At 36.9% G+C, this 17,475-nt stretch overlaps 1 protein-coding gene across 2 annotated transcripts in view; it reads left to right on the top strand.

The window, feature by feature from the left end:
- Nucleotides 1-17,475, top strand: part of b4galt2 (UDP-Gal:betaGlcNAc beta 1,4- galactosyltransferase, polypeptide 2) — a 118,668-nt gene that overhangs the window by 55,465 nt on the left and 45,728 nt on the right. The gene's annotated exons all lie outside the window — the stretch shown is intronic.

Below are 17,475 nucleotides of genomic sequence, written 5' to 3'. Positions count from 1 at the left end.
GCATCCTACGCTCCGGTGTGTGGATACACAGTGTTCTGTCCGCTTGTATATACTTAGCTCATTATTGACAATATGTTGCGGTGGTGCACGCGTCTGGTCTGTACCCCGCTATATGTATTTACTGCGTTTATAACAGCAGGACTGTGGCTCCGTCTAAGCTGGAATTGAACTGGAGCATCACTGCTCCCTTGTGACGGTTTGCTTATTACAGTAACCCCTCCCCCTTGGGCAGCGCTTCCGACTTGAAAAATTAACAATAGGTTACGAATGCAACCTCGATTATCTGAAAAAGGAAACACTACCCAAGGGTTGCAAGGTCGCACTGGAGTCCTAGCTCCCGGCAAAATAGGACGAACCTGTGTAGACATCACGTTTTATAGAACAGGAAATGGGAAGGGACCTGTTTTGAGTGACGTGCGCTGGGGCCAATGGCAGCATTGATAGTGACGTTTTTGATCGGGTTCCTACAGAAGTGCAGAAACCCCTCCCCCTTGGGCAGTGCTTCCTTTTTCAGATAACCGAGGTTGCATTCATAACCCACCATTCTGTCTTTTACTTGGATGTATGAATCAGGTGGTGTTGATTATGTGTGAGTCTTGCATGTGCATCAGATATGGGTACATTCTGATTTTGAAATATGTATTATCATTAATAATAATTACACAAAATTAAATTGCTACGGATTACCTGTCAAATACTAGGATTTTCAAAGCCTGTAGCTAACGTGATTGTCATCAATATATTATGAAAATGAACATCGGAGCGAGGGTTCAAACCTTTGTGTCCTGAGACTTTGAGGTCACAGCTGACCCTTTGGTACAGCCCTAAAAATCTAAACATCATCTCAAGCAGTGGGAAGGCTCCATGTATTGTTTACAGCTATGCAATAGGAAGTCAATTAGCTTCTGTTATTGTTTCAGTTGTTTAGGCATTTGACTTCTGTTAATCTGATTGTGTTTCTGTGTTGTGCTGTGAGTCCTAAAAAGCTCTCTAAGTTACATGTGTGCGTTTGGTGGTGAGGTATTGATGTCAGAGAAATAAGTAGATCTGGATGAAGCCTGTTTATAAAATGTTTTTATGAAATGACACCAAGAATAACTCCCAGGCAATGGAAACTTCTATTATGTGGGCGAGTGCTACATTTCCAGCATTGGTTTTGTGTTGCAATGTAGAGATATGGGGAAAAACATTTTAATTATAGTTTATTAGAAACATTATAAGAAAAGGTTTGGTGTATTTAGATTGTGTTAATTCAGTTTTATTATAATAGATAAAGATGGTCTCTTGCAGAATCTTCACGTGGTGTAATAGAAATAGACACAACAGAAAGGGAGATCGCAGATTTCATAATTTTTCGGCTAATAAATAAATTATAATAATAATAATAATTCATGTACACTTCCTTAAAATAATATTTCTTATGATTTGCAGGAAATACTTGCAGGAAGAATGAGGACGTGACAACGAGTTGTATTGTTTTTTTGTACACTTCCTTTTTTATAGTAATAGTCCGTACAGTAATGTCCTTTTTATTCATCATATATTTAGAAATATTTGTAACTATTTTTAACAGATCCTATGCTTTTGATGGATCCACTTGATAGTCATACCATTTTTTTGAACGTTCACCTGCATATTCTTGTTATTTTAAACTCAGTTACTATTCATTAAGGACCTGAATAAGTGCCGAGGCTACTGTGTATATATATTATGTATAATCTGAAAATGTCATCTGCCTAGTGAAACATGAAGGATAGGTTTAATTCATGTTGACTCCAAAACTTGAGGTTTAAGATGTGCTTAAGATATCCACTTAAATTGGAGACAGAGGATTACCCTTTAAACCCTTGCTCTTCTTTCGAGGCATACTAAACATGGTCTTAATTGATTCAGCTGATAACATCAGGAGGTTTTCCGTGTAGTCACAAGTTTTCCTGCTGTAATATGGAGCTTGGACCCACTAGCAGTACCAAGTGTGTCACATGAGTACAGGAACGTCATTATGTGGGATTATATGCCAAACAGCTTCACAAGTGCACTTCTCTCCCCACTCCCTCCTTTAAACATGGCGGCAACTCATGCAGTTCATAGACAAAGTGTCAGTTTCCATTTTTACACACAACTTTTACTGTACTTTGCTTTAACAATGATGGTTTTGTCCTCTTTGTAAAAACATGCTTTCCCATGCTTACAGGTCTGTAATGTTGTAAATGTTTATGAGGCTGGTGATGGCAGAAACTGTAACTGTTCAACCTTTCCTTTTATAATCTAATAAAATGAGAACCACTGGCTGACACACTTGTTCTGTCCTCATTTCAGGTATTGTAGGTTAAGTTTACAATTTGTTTTCTGTAGAAGAAGCCATTGGCTCCCTCCCTTGTGTCTCCTGTTGTTTTGATACATCTGTAGCATATTGCTTGGGTGCTTTGAGACTCACATGTTGTATAACTGAATTCAGCCTCCTTCTCTCGAGTGCTTATCTTTTTACCATGATATTTTATATTCTTTTGTTGTACAGGCTACATTTTATGCAGCGCAAGTGAATTAATCTGATGGACAACCAGGTCTGTTCTCTAGTACTATCTGTAAAATGTATGCATTACAGAAATGTATTTCAATATTTTGTTGTGAAAATAGTCATGTGTATAACAGGTCTCAGTGCAACTTCATTATTCAGGTAATCCACACACACATGGTGCAGACCAGTTTAGACACTGGCCAACAGATGGTAAAGTCTCCAATTTTTTCTCAAAAGTACCACCTCAGTTGCAGAACAAAAAGGCAGGTCTGATTTAAATTAGTTTTAAATCCTGTTGTTTTCTTGATTTTGTTTATATGTATTTATTCATTATTCCTTGGGCTTCAAATACATTATCCTGATCAGGAAAAGAATGGGCTACTTTGACTAAATTGATTAATGAATCAGGCGTTTGATAGATATTGCATAGTAATAGCATGTCCACAAGCAGACCAATCATCTCTGGTCATTAGATTAGCTGTTCTGTTTGCAAACTTTACCCGTTTGTCTTGCATGACTACAGATGTGGTCCAGTAATGTTGCTATGAACCATAATGTTCCTATAAATCTGTAATGCTCCACAGGACTGAACATACAGGAAGGATTAGGGTAAGCTTACACTATATATAGTACCTTGCATTGAATTCAAAATTCATTCTAATAAATTCACACCAAAAACAAAGGTTCAATCCAATACAGAGGGGAAAGAAAACACTGCTTTATGTAAATGTAAACACAAGCACCAACAGGATGATGAACAACATTAAATACATTTCCCATTGAGAAAAAAGGAAAATATAAACGTTAAATCCGAGTGACACAATGGTGTCTTTATTTAATTATATTTCTCGGCTTTGTTTGGTAATGTTGTATAATTGCTTTACATATCAGTTTCAGCCGTGTTATCCGAATCCATTTATAGGGCAGTGGAGTTAGTGTTTCTCTTATTATCTCGGCAGTACAATTAGCTGCCTCGCTATCTGTTATCCTATACAGTGTTGACAGGGACAATCGGGACATCACAGCGGGACAGCGACAGGGAGGTAATGAAGAATAACCGGCATAGTATTGTATTCCTTTCTCTCTTCTCTCTGTCTCCCTCTTTCTAAAGCATACATTGTTACTAATGCACCTAATTGTCTGAACGCACATTTGGGCAATGAAATAAAGTAATCAATGCTTTAAAACATAGATGATAATATTGAAGAGAACAGAAGTCTGTGCTGTAAAGTTAAAATCAAGGAGATTACAGTCTTAAACCGTTCAATAACTAATCCCCTCCAGAGATTCTTCTGGGGTTTATTGAAGACTGCCCACCTGTCATTTCACCTATGATTTGAGTAAGCTTTACAAAACCCTGGAGTAATTTATGAAGTAAGTAGGTCAATTTTACATATCACGAAGGAGAAAGTATTGATCATGTTTTATGTTTGCATCCCGTTAATAGGGTTTGCTTACATCGTTTGTTTCACAATACATAAACCATGGATACAGTTCAACCAGTTGGGAAAGCTTATTGCTGTGGTATGCAATTTAAATAGTGTGTGCCATTATATTTAGCATATTAACACTATTGAGATGTGCTGAAAGAGGCTGGGTTTATGCAGGGTTTAATTAACCAAAGAACTAGGCTCCATTAACACCGCAAACAGGTGCGCTAATCGACCTCGACAAACTAATAGTCGAAAGCAGCATATTGACTATAACAGATGTGAAATGCACTTATGATATCTAAACTTTCTGACTACATCCCTCATGTGCAGGGTTACTGTCTTTCTAGTCTATCATTTTGCATGACTTACTTACGACAGACTGAGCAGCAATCAATTTAATAAGGTCCGGAACTCACAAGGGCACTGCACTGAAAATACGGCATAGAGTACCTCAATTTAATTGAAATTACATTTATAAAATGGCACTTTTATCTTTTATTTATCTCCACTGCCATTTAGATCAATGTAATATATCCAGTTTTTTCAGTTCAGGCTAGTGTGTTAGCCCCTAATAGATACCTTAATGTATATTTAATTGGGAACGTGTTCTTTTCCAATAACCTGCAATGCAAAGGAACAGCAGGGGACGTGCAACTCTGTATCCCAGCACTGTCCTTCTGCTCAGACAGGGATCCAGCTGGAAAAATAAACAGGATATAGTCTGCCAAAGTCCAGAATAAACCTTGGGCTAAGCTATTGCAACTGGACATTAACTAAAGTGAATGGAAGTGGGCTGGAATTGCCAAAAACCTGATGCCCGCAAACCACAGCAGATACGGTGCTGTTTGCAAGGGAAACAATATACAAGAAGGGGAGTTTCCAGGAAGCAGCTAGAGAGACATTGCCATGAGTGACATGAAGTTAAATCTTAAGAGCTTTGGACTGCTGAAGTATTTATTATGTCTCTTCAACTAGTCGTTTATTTTCACTGACTTTGAGCCTGAGCAAATATTATAATTATGCATTTAATAAAAAGCATTTGTTTTTTTTAATAAGTCAGGCGTGAAGTTGTAGCATTTTCACGGCAGCGTCAAGCACTTTGTAGCAGGCTGATGGAAGTGTGTTCTGGGTAGGCCTGTGTAAAGTTTGTCTCTGTTCAGAGGAGAGTGAAATCGTGAAATATACCAGGACTCCCAGGGGCTATAATTCCGTCCAATTAAAGACAGCTTTCAGGTGGTTTTATTTTAGTCTCTGCACACATCAAAACTGAATCATTTTCTATAGTATGAGCCAGCAACCAGCACACCATTCATATATCTGTTTCACCAGACATTTATAAAGCAGCAGAGAACTTTAACTCTACATTACCCAAAGTGGCATTACCCAAGGCATATAGTGGTATTTGCAATAATCCCCGCATCTGTCAGATAAAGTGTAATCTAATAGCCTCCGCTGAGGTGTGGCATAGTTACAGAAGAATTCTTTAGGCCAGTAAATGTGAATACAACATTTGTTTTCCAGGCAGCGGAAGGAGTTATGGATTACCCTGAGTATAGAAAAGTGCATATTATGAGAAAATGAGCATTTTGCTTGTCAAAGAATAAATAAAGTTAGCCAAAACATCAACTCTGGTGCGGACAGTTCTGTTAGGAGAATCAGCAACTGCTGCTATAATTACCCTAGAGGATTACACGGGGCAGTGTGTGGAATACAATTGCTTGATAATGGGGTTTGGTGGCATTGCGCAGAAAAAGTTTTATTATTATTATTAAATACACTAATACTTTATGTTGGCTTTCTTTGATATTGTCCTTTAATCTGAAATAAATCATTTGCCTAAGCAATCTCTCTTGATGTATATCAATGAAAAAGTAATATATCTGTATCTCCATCAATCTATCAATATCTATCAATTTATATATTTTTCAGGATAAATACATGATTTCTCTTTGGATCCTATATTAAACTGATTAAAGTGTTAGGAGTCACAATTAGGCAGTTTATTTGAACACTTTTACCAATGAATTTGTAAATGAACCAAGCCCATGTTCCGCATCTCTGTAAGTACAAAACAATTAGTTTCATTAAGGTTCTGGGTGAAAACAACTGAACGCACTATTAAAAAAAAATCTCTTGAGTTTAATTAAGTAACAGATACTTTCTCCGTTCTTCAGGGTCATTGCTATGTTTCCCCTCTTGGGCTTTTAACACAAATAAAGCCGCAGTATTGTGTTTTACTCTGGAAGCAGTGAAAGGAAACGGCACAATTTCACACGAGTTTGCACCCTGCCAAGCAGAGGAGTAGGGGAGCTATATGGAGAAGCTATATTTTTTAACACCCATGAGGTATGGAGTTTGAAGTGGATTAATTATCAGAGCTGACAACAACATTTTTTTTGTCTTTCAGGGTGAGAGGGGGGGATTGTTTATACCTTCTTGTTTACTTTCTTCCAGTCTGTTCGTCCATCGCTTCATACGGTGCTGATAGATCTTACTGGATAATCGAGTCCAGTTTTAAGTAGTACACACTTGCTTGAATGTGCTCCAGCTTCTATTGTCGACTGCTGTAAACTGTAGTACTTAACTGTAATTGGCAACTTTGCAAGAAAAGCTTCGGGGGGCCTAAGATTTGGTAAGTTTAAGTGGGAAGAATTTGCCCTACAGGTTTCTCTCATATACGATAGTTCCGCCAATTTACGGAATACGATGGCAATTTCTTAGATTTGTTATAACTCAAGTCCTTTTACTCTGTATTGTTTGCAGTATATTCCATACTGTTTATTCCCATTCCTATTTATGATGAGTCCATATTAATTAAGATGTTAACTGAACTGAAGATCAGTTGTTGTCATAGCTCTTGTCCTTTTTGGAAGAACAAATTCATTTAATGTGAAATTGAGTGTGTGGAAAATGAACCATGCACTTGTTTCAGGATATTTAGCTACAAGGTATTAAATCTTGCAGCCTGCATTTTAACAAGGAGGGGATTGGACATGATAGTGTTAATAAACCAGGTCAGTATATGGCAAAGAGCAGAGTCATAGATACTGCCTAAATATATGCATTTTGATATTGATTTCCAGTCAGTTGAGTCTGTTCTTTGAAAAAATACAACTAACTAATAATCACGATAGCTAGTGATCAACAGATGAAGACCTGGGTAATTTTTACCTGTGCACTTTGTTCCTGTCTCTTTAACAGACCTGTCTCTCTCCCTTGACTCTGTCTGGGCAGCGACTCTATTGAGCTGCAGTGCCACGGCTCCAGATAATAGGCTGTGTTGATTAACTTGATGGCAGCTTGCAGTTTTAAACAAAGGGAGCATTTTCTTTCCCTCCGACACTTTTTCAGCCGTGTTCTTAGTCTTATTGCTTTTGCTTGGGCCTCTTTGGAAATCAAATCTGGCATACGGGCAATAACAAAAGATGGGATTTGGCTTTCTGGTTTTATTGGAAAGAAATGGATAAAGGTCCAGTAAGTGCAGATGTAACTGAATCTGAACCATTTAGAATCTCTGAACGATTAGAATGTACCAGGTTTTGTTCTTATTTACAAATATTGACACAACCTATGACGGTGGCTACTTTATTACCTTTTATTAGAGAATTGACTGACTGCAGCTTTTCCCTTCTTAACAACCCATTGGCACCTAATGTATTTAGCTGTGCACAAACATTTGAAAGTGTCTTATCTGAAATCTCAAATTGTAGAGGCAAATCTTTCAGTTCTTTGCCAGGTGTGTAACATTCCTAGGGAAGTGTATTTTCTTAGAATCTCGCTTTGCACCAATTTGTGTCAAGGTTCTTTCTGCTATCAACCTGGGAAATGTTCATGTTTCACCTGTGTCCTTCCATACTGCAAATAACTATGTATTTCATTACTGGGTCACAGTAGAGCTGGAACATACTAATGGCCATGCTTGGAAAGTTGATTTATCTAGCTTATTTCAAAAATTACTCTAAAGAGGCACTGGGCTAAAAGGCATTTCTTTCTATTTAGGCACCCTCTTCAAATTACTGTGTGAAGTCTAACAAAATGTGTGCACAAATTGCGCTCATGCAGTTCCTTTGCTTTGGTGCGTACAGAGCGGGATATGATTAGTCCCGATCAACCATCCCAGTCCTATAAATAGCTTCTGCTTGTTTGCCTCTCCTCATGGCAGAACCCTTCAAAGTCATGGACTTCCAGTGCCTTTCTCTTTCTGTTTATTTTTGGTTTACAAGATTTAATCAATGTTTTCCACTTCAAGGTTGCTCTGTTCTCTAATGACAAGGAAACTACATGTATTTCATGTTTTCTTTTTTCTTGTTTTTCTTTTTTTTTTTGTCTGGGTTAATGAGCTGTCCAGGGAAAACACGTTTCCAGTGTATTTACTCTCTCTAAACAACACCGTGTTTAACCCCTCACTTTCCAATTTTAAGGTTAATTTATTTTTGTAGGCACTTATCGACTTGGTATGTTCGAGGCTTTACCGTTTGGGTCAATGTGATTGCAGAGCATTTTTCGTTTGACTTCATAGAAATCATAGATGGAAAATGAGCTTAAGATGCTTTCGCGTGGAGATGGATTTTCACAGAGAATGATTTTTGTGTGAGTTTGTAAAAATAAAAGAATACACACATGTGCATGACATGAATCCAAAGTATTCAATTCCATAGTCAAATAGATTCAGGTGCATCATTCTGTTATAACAAATATTGTGGTGAACAATGCCTCACAATGAAACACAAAGAATCCTTATTGATATGAAATGGCTCAAAAAGCTCAAATTTTGTAATGATGTGTCTATTTTGTTGGGATTGTGGGGGGCATTTTGTAAAGAAAGTACTGACAAAATGATACCTCATATCTCAAATACATCCAATTTCTAATTTGTAATATAATTAGAATACAATATAAATATATAATCATATTTTATAAATATGCAATTTTTCCGTATGGGCACCCTGCTTATGATAATATATATTTAGGGAATAAAAAACAACTTCCCCAGATTGAGGTAATACAATTTATTAATGGATGCTTGAGCTGAAATAAGACAGATTCAAGCTTCTTGTCTTCATCAGAAGTGAATTTCTCCTTAACTGAATCATGCGTGGGGACAATACCCAAGTTAGAAAAATATAACCAAAGATGTAGAGTTTTTCTCTAATCAATCTGAGGCTTAATCGCATTTTAAACTGTTTGTGCAGTACAATTACATTCTGTTTTCCAGGAGCAGCAACAAGCTTTTACAAATATTGCATTATAGAGTAGTTTCACCCTGTATCCAGAATGAAATTTCCTGGAATGGAAAGACATTAATTCAGATTTTAAGATCATGTTAAGCCTTACTTTTTCGATGTCAAAAAATCACTTTATTCTTAAATAGAGAGACCAGTGTTTTAAGTATCATCTGTTCCTGTTGATTCTGTATCATCTGTAAATCTCTACAACTTTGTTTTATTTTTTGTTTTTATTTTCTGTTAAATCACCAGGTACAAGTATTTGAGCATTCATATGTGTTACAAATTGATCCTCAAACACTTGTATTGATAACCATGCTTCTCTTATATTATTATTAATATATAGGCCTCATTTTTGATCTCTTCTTTTAAAGTGGCTGTCTTGCTTGTGGTTTCTGGGGCAATACCTTTGATGTGTGTAGGTAGTCAGCATTCACAGGAGTCCAGGGGCCCACAGTGACATGCAAAAGTTTTAAGTAGCACTTGCATGCTCTCTTAGCCCTCTGAAAGGTCGGCAGGTTTTTAAAATTGTTAAAACATCCTGCTCTTCCACCAATTCTCTGTTTCTATGACGACATCTACGGATGACATTTGTCAATCTCCCTGTCCTGACAACTTGTTGGGATCTGAGATCTGCACGCTCTCTAGATGTGGAGGGAATAACATATCAACCCAGTAATCTCTATTCCCTTTCCCCATGTCGAGAGATCCTATTGATTTTTTTTACAGGCTTGACTGTAACTGAGCTCCAGGGATAGAGAAACTCAAGGTTATTTCATGTTTAAGGTGGCAACACTACTATTGTTTCCTAGTGTCTCACAACTAGTATGTAGTCATCAGAGCTGTTTCTTACTCAGCTCTTTTTTTCTTTTTTATTTAATTAATATGTATTTATTAAGGAGAGTTTCACATTAAAATTGGAGAGAAGAAATCTTTTGCTGACAGAGTAATCACTCATTGCTGACGGCTCATGTGGAATAGTTGCACAGAAAAGTGACAGTATATAACTAATTGGGAAATGTAAATCACAGTGCATCAAAACTATACACAAATATTCATACCACTCTCCAGAATCAAGACATTAAAGGACACATAAAATAGGGTCGTTTTAGTTAAAAAACAACTGTAAAATAAATAAAATAGCAACTGGTATATATCAGATTACTGAAGAACACTGCTGATCTGGAGAAAAATAACAACACAGCCATATACAACTATGATATACAATTGCACGGTATTCATTTGTTGATTAAAATATCAAGAAAAATTGTCAGTTCAGCACCTGGTTAGTAGTGCACTGACATTATACTGGTTCTGGATCTTGTGCCCATGTCAACAAAAGTTCTGGGAAAGACAAAACAAAAGGCTTTGTAATGAAAATGATGTTCCCACAAGTCAACAGTGGTCTTTTTGTATGTTTGTTACTCTGCATAACAGGACTATTTAAGACTCTTTCAGCTCTTTTTCAGCCTTGTGACACTCACATAATCAAGAGCCTGTGGACGGCTAGACTACTCAGAAACAGAGCATTGTTCATTTGGTCGCATTTTTCTGTTCAGTACATCAAAGATGATTATAGGTGTGCATAAAATGGTTTTGTTTATGTGTTCTTGTTGTTTTCTATCATAGCAGTGTTTGCATGTGTTCAAAAACAATTAATTCAGTTTAGAGGAAAAACAGATGTATTTGCAAGCTGTTTATTTCTTGTTTTGTTCTTTTTCATTGTTTAATTGTCCAACACTTAAGAATTAGAACACAAAGTTAGAAAATACACAAACACAAATGAACAAAGCGTTGTTGGAAGCTCTTATCCTGAGGACTGGCATGTGGATTTTGTCTTTTGCGAATGTGACATGTGAACTAATATTATATAAAACCATGTGTCAGTTTTCCTTGAAACTGGCATAACTACTGTGCGAGTCCTTTTGCATTGCCATCAGAGAGCAGTTGGGAATGCAGGTCCATGAGATTGCATTGTAATAAGTCGTGTTTAATTACCTGGACATTTCCAGGTGGGTGATTATTACGGTATTAAAATAGACAGTAGAGAATTACACAGGTTCATCCTATTGTGTTATAGAAAATACATTTTAAATCCTTAATTACTCTAAACAACAGGGGGTTTCATTGATCTTACTGTATGGTGATTACTGCACAAATCATTACATACTTCGGCATTTTTTTAAATGGCGAGCAAGAGGGAAGATTTAAATCTGCAAAACCTTTATCTTAAATCGTCAGGTTCTACAAGAAGTGCACATTGCTGTTTTAAAATGAAGAATACATCTTATAATTGAGATGATAAATCAAAGTGTACCATGTTTGAGCTGCTCACCTGGTGCTTGTAACAAGCATTTATCAGTGGATAAAATCATATTTAGGGCAGAAGGCTCTCACAGTACATTACCTATCGAGTTCACCTTCACTTCATTAAGAGATACCCTCAGAGGATAAGTTAGGCGGTCAGTTGTAGGACAGTGTTTTCCTGGGAAGCCATGGACAATGTCCCGGTTGAAAGGGGAAGGGTGTGGGAGCAGTGTCAGTTTTAGCAGGTTTGAGGTTATTACAAAAAAAGCTTTTGAATCTCTATTGTCAGAATTCAAGTATTACAGAATGCAAAAGTCTCTTAAAGTAGCTATTATTTTAGTCTGACTCAAAGATCCAATTTTTAAACATAAGTGTCATTTACTGTAATCTATTTCACATTATTAGGCTACAAGTAAGTCAGTGTGAGATATTCTACATGCTCATTATTAACTACAGCTAACTCTTCACGGTTTGAAAATCCTTTATGATAACTGACAACTGCGCACTTGTGTGCCAGATATGCATCATTTACAGTCTATCTGTTTTGGATTAGCAAATGAAAGCCTTTCTCTGTGCCATGGTGTTGCCAGTTCATATGCCAGTCTGACTTCAGCTACCTAATCAACATGTGTTGAAAGACAAGAACAAATTTATCATCGCTTTCATTCTCTCTGGTTCCAAGAACACATTACTGTCCCAGGCCAGTGTTGTGTTACATGTCCCCTCCATCTGCTATCTAGTCTCGGCACCAGATGTCCTGCCTAATGTGACTTTTTTTTCTCTCAACTTTATCGTGTTTATTGTTCCTATCTGATACTATGACTTTCACAGTAATTCACAGTTTGTTGAATTGCTTTTTTTAACCAGACACTGTCCTCATGACACTGGATATAAATACTGCAGTTTCTAATAAGTTCGGTCCTCTTTCTCCTGTGAAAGCAGGTGCGTACAGCAGTAGGTAATATTTCAGAGCTATTTTCCCAGGCTTTTCAAACCCAGCTTGTCACCTTTTTGGTAATAGCAAAATAACAGTGCATTTGTTTTCTGCAGTGAAGCCCTTCACTGGTTGCTAATATATAGTGTGTTAGTGTATAATTTGGGGTACTCCTCTCTAGAGAACAGGATTTTCGTGAAAGGATGCCAATTATTATTATATTCTCATGGCCACTGACTGAAGAAAAAAACTAAAAAACTTTTCTAAACAGGGTCTTTTTAATTCACAAGCCAGAATTAAAATGTGACATTGATACCAAAATTTCCAATTTGGTCTCATCTGACAACACCACCTTTGGCAACATTTTTGCAGGATCATGCAGGTACTTTGAGATGTTTACTCAACTCTTTAGCTCTTTCAAAGCTGTCGTTGGCCTCACAGTGGCATCGCTCAGCAGTTTCCTCCTTGCCCAGCTGATCAATTTGGAGGGACAGTCTGATCTAGGCAGTGTCTGGGTGATACAATGCACCATCCATGTCTTAATAATTGAGTAGACTGAGCTCACAGGGCTATTCAGAGACTTCAGTATTGTTTTATACCCTTCTCCTGACCTGTGCTTTTCAATGTCTTTAACCCTGACTTGCTTTGAAAGCTCCTTGTTTTTCATAGTTGAGTTTTTGCTTGAAATTCACTACCTGACCAATGAAACTCCCAGAGACCAAAGGTTTTTATTCTGAAAACATCAGACTCACTATTATTGCACCCAGACAGTGGCCTTTCAACTTTGTGGCTTGTTAGGTCTGCACACAGTGAGTGTGTGTGTGTATATATATATATATATATATATATAAAATATATGTGTGTAGTCTATGTATATGTATATGTATATATACACACTCACCTAAAGGATTATTAGGAACACCATACTAATACTGTGTTTGACCCCCTTTCGCCTTCAGAACTGCCTTAATTCTACGTGGCATTGATTCAACAAGGTGCTGAAAGCATTCTTTAGAAATGTTGGCACATATTGATAGGATAGCATCTTGCAGTTGATGGAGATTTGTGGGATGCACATCCAGGGCACGAAGCTCCTGTTCCACCACATCCCAAAGATGCTCTATTGGGTTGAGATCTGGTGACTGTGGGGGCCAGTTGAGTACAGTGAACTCATTGTCATGTTCAAGAAACCAATTTGAAATGATTCGACCTTTGTGACATGGTGCATTATCCTGCTGGAAGTAGCCATCAGAGGATGGGTACATGGTGGTCATAAAGGGATGGACATGGTCAGAAACAATGCTCAGGTAGGCCGTGGCATTTAAACGATGCCCAATTGGCACTAAGGGGCCTAAAGTGTGCCAAGAAAACATCCCCCACACCATTACACCACCACCACCAGCCTGCACAGTGGTAACAAGGCATGATGGATCCATGTTCTCATTCTGTTCACGCCAAATTCTGAATCTACCATCTGAATGTCTCAACAGAAATCGAGACTCGTCAGACCAGGCAACATTTTTCCAGTCTTCAACTGTCCAATTTTGGTGAGCTTGTGCAAATTGTAGCCTCTTTTTCCTATTTGTAGTGGAGATGAGTGGTACCCGGTGGGGTCTTCTGCTGTTGTAGCCCATCCGCCTCAAGGTTGTACGTGTTGTGGCTTCACAAATGCTTTGCTGCATACCTTGGTTGTAACGAGTGGTTATTTCAGTCAAAGTTGCTCTTCTATCAGCTTGAATCAGTCGGCCCATTCTCCTCTGACCTCTAGCATCAACAAGGCATTTCCGCCCACAGGACTACCGCATACTGGATGTTTTTCCCTTTTCACACCATTCTTTGTAAACCCTAGAAATGGTTGTGCGTGAAAATCCCAGTAACTGAGCAGATTGTGAAATACTCAGACCGGCCCGTCTGGCACCAACAACCATGCCACGCTCAAAATTGCTTAAATCACCTTTCTTTCCCATTCAGACATTCAGTTTGGAGTTCAGGAGATTGTCTTGACCAGGACCACACCCCTAAATGCATTGAAGCAACTGCCATGTGATTGGTTGGTTAGATAATTGCATTAATGAGAAATTGAACAGGTGTTCCTAATAATCCTTTAGGTGAGTGTATATATATATATATATATATATATATATATGTGTGTGTGTGTGTGTAGTCTATGAATATATGTGTGTAGTATGGTCTTTACTTTATATTTATGAATAAGCAGAGATTTGGAAGTAAATCACTGATACCTACATGCAGATAATATCATTTATATACACTTTTCATAAAGCAGTGAATACATGACTGTCTCTTGCCCTTAATGAGCTTTTTTGTACTGCATTTCTGTACTTATCCTCCCGGCAGTATATATACATGAAGTCATATTTCTTCCTCCCTCATTACATGAAGCCTGTCAGGTTAGACTAAGGCAGTTCTCCAGATATTATATCATTCTGTGCATGATGTCTTTTTGGGACCCTTGTCAGTCTAAGGCAATGAAACTTGTGACACACTCTTGAGACTCTATTTAAAGCCACAAGACTCGGGATGTAGGACCAGGCGTTGTCTGTAAGATTCAATGGGAACGTGTGTGACTAGCACATTGAGTAATAAAGAAATTAATTTGCTCTTGGGGAAACAAACAAGAGAAAGAAACATAATGAAAATTAATTTGAGATTAGAGAGGATGGAGTGCTCTTGAATTGCCTCAGTTGATTGTGTTTTAATATATGTGAGTGTGTGTGTATATGTACTAATTCAAATCTAGTACATTTAATCTGACACTGTATTGTGTTATTACTATTATTATTAGATTTCTTAGCAGACACCCTTATCCAGGATGACTTACAATTGTAAACATAATGTGATATACTGTAACATTTTACCAAATTATACAGCTGGGCATTTGCTGGTGCAATCTAGGTAAGGTACCTTGCTCAACCCTGGGCTCCAGAGTCCAGAGCCCTAACCTATTATTATTATTATTATTATTATTATTATTATTGTTATAGGCCATGTGTCAGATTAGCATATTTTTAAATTATACCTTGCGGCCCTAGCTAGTATTAAAACAGGAAATGATAATGTTACAGCCCACCATAATAATAACTTAGCTTTATTCCCCCATTCATTCCTATATAGATATGAAAGCAGTTAGTCTAGGTATATTTAATTGATGTACAATGTCACTAATGACACCGTACATCGAATGACAAGTTCCTGGACTCATACCTTACAGATCCATGTTTGTTTTTTGTCATTGTATCAATGGCTTGGTGCTTCAACTCAAGTGCAACAGAGAGAACAGGGTTGGGAAGTGTTACCAACTTCAGCATGGATGATTAGGCTCTCACTAGTAGTAATACCATTGGTGTTTGATAGGAAATGCATTATTCTGCATGCTGTTGTAATGTGTTAGACTACTGTTAAAACAGCTGTTCAACATATAGGCTATAACATATATAACAATACATATATGTATGAAACGCAGTGACATAACCTTATACACATGTGCTTGAAATAATACAATACATTTTTTAAAGTTTTGTTTTTAAAGCTAATTCATTTAGTTTAACTTTAAATTCTTTTCTTGCAACAAGCATCCAGGAAGCACTTCCCAAGAGAACTAAACTCTCATTACTATATGTAAATTGTTAGATTTAATACGATTTTGAGATGCATGTAGTGTGATTAAAAATGGAAAAAAAAAAGAGAGCGAGGAAATATCAATTAGGAGTAAACGATTAATTATCTGAAAATGCAACACCAAGCACTTCTGTTGGAGCCGTTCTGTAGAGGAAATTAGTTGTAGATTTATTTTTTTGTATGTTTTGTGTGTGAGTCATCTAAAAGATTACTTTAATTTCTTCATCTGTGCTCTGCTTTACTTCGGCAGTGATTATTTAAATGGGTATATTCTTTTCATGTAAATAGGTACACTTTTCTTACTATCTTTGTTTTGACACCTTGTCAAGCCTAAAATAGTATGCTCTGAATCTGTTGTTTTGACAGAAATGAAAAAATGTTTTATTTGTATTTTACTAGTGCCAATTAATCATTCACTGTAACAGTAGTATAATATACTTTATTAAATTCAGCTTTTAATTACCAGCATTTAGAATGGTAAATGTCACCTCTGTAACCGTATTTCAACAAAAAAACCTGACTCTAGTTTAGATTAATAATTGTGTTTCTTCACCTCAGCTCCCAAATAATGTTCCTAAGTAAATTATATTGAAAGGTCAGTATATTTTAGCTGTTTTGGTGGCTTTGGCTTTTCCCATGTGTTTATGTTGCCTCAGTTTTTAAGAGACTAATACATATGCATTACACTTTAATTTATTCCATTATGGGTGTGTATGGACATCTATACATGTTTTCAATTTAGTTGCATCTTTCATTTAGAAATGCTTATTTAGAATCTATATACTTGATGTAAATTCTGAAGATTGAATTGAATAAGTGTGCTGACTTCAAAATCTTACTGAAAAAAACACTGCTTTTCAAACCTCTCTGTTATTACCTACGGCTTTAACATATTGTGCTCATCCTCACAATGAAGGAGACATTCTTACCCTGAATGGTTGGAGTCTAATTAACTAGATATTAGCAAAATGTTCAAAAGCTCTGAATGATTATGATTCTATAAATGCTAATTGGCCTTTTCAATGGCTCTGCTAATGAGCTCACCCCACTACAACTGTAGCTCAAGCTGCTTGAACTCTGTACTTTTTCAATACCATACTATACAGCATTGATTACAGTCTCTTTAAGTCACAGCAAAACCTTGCTTCTCAATACAGGTAAATGGATAACTTGCTGCTCTTTCTTATTTGTGTGTGTTTGTGTTGTGCTATTGATTCATCCAAAGGGTAGAAATAAAAAATGTGGGTTAGATTGTTACGTACATTTTCAGTATACTCGTGCATTTTTATGACTTGTTTCACCAAGTACGACAGTGTACGACATCCTGTTTTTTCAATAGTTCGGTACAAAACAAATCACTTTCAGCATGGTTTCTTTGTTTTATAAGATGTTTCATGGTGAGTTCCATTTCAAAGCACT

The sequence above is a fragment of the Amia ocellicauda genome, chromosome 19 (genome assembly GCF_036373705.1).
Source record: "Amia ocellicauda isolate fAmiCal2 chromosome 19, fAmiCal2.hap1, whole genome shotgun sequence".
Lineage (NCBI taxonomy): Eukaryota > Metazoa > Chordata > Actinopteri > Amiiformes > Amiidae > Amia > Amia ocellicauda.
Note: the sequence above shows the minus strand (reverse complement) of the source record. Positions and strands in the feature narration are given on the sequence as shown.